We start from the raw sequence: 578 nt of genomic DNA on the forward strand, positions 1-578 counted from the left end.
TGTTAAATGTAGAGAAAATGTCTCAGTACATAACGAATAACGACAATTAAATTATTTTACAAATTACTAATTAAATATCGTAGATCTGTTGCCTTAAAATGGATGGACTAAATTTGATTAGAGCAAATATTTAATCTTGGTATTGCCTATCTATCTATCTATATATGTATATTGTGCGATTGTGCTTGAGGAAAAACTCGCACAGTTAGCACGCACAGTTAGCTCGCAAAGCAGAGCTCATTTCGCGTTGAATGCATTGCCGCGTTTTACAGAAGTTAGTTTTTTTCAAAATTTAAAATTTAATATTTTAATTCGATCTGTAAAATATATTTTATCAAAATATGAAAATTTTATTTCGCGAAATAGTTTTAGTTCGTAATAGATTATATATTTTATAGTTTAATATATAGTCCAAATTTTTTTAATTTAATAAGCATTTAAGGAAAACAAAAAAATACAAGTAGTAAAATATTGAATTAGTAGATAACTTTGAAATTTGTATTTACATTAGAGGTGTAACTATGACTCTTGCGAGAATTCCGACTCTCTCGAAATTCTGATTCTCTCACGAGTTTCGT

Source organism: Wasmannia auropunctata, unplaced genomic scaffold (genome assembly GCF_000956235.1).
Source record: "Wasmannia auropunctata unplaced genomic scaffold, wasmannia.A_1.0 LD335634.1, whole genome shotgun sequence".
NCBI lineage: Eukaryota > Metazoa > Arthropoda > Insecta > Hymenoptera > Formicidae > Wasmannia > Wasmannia auropunctata.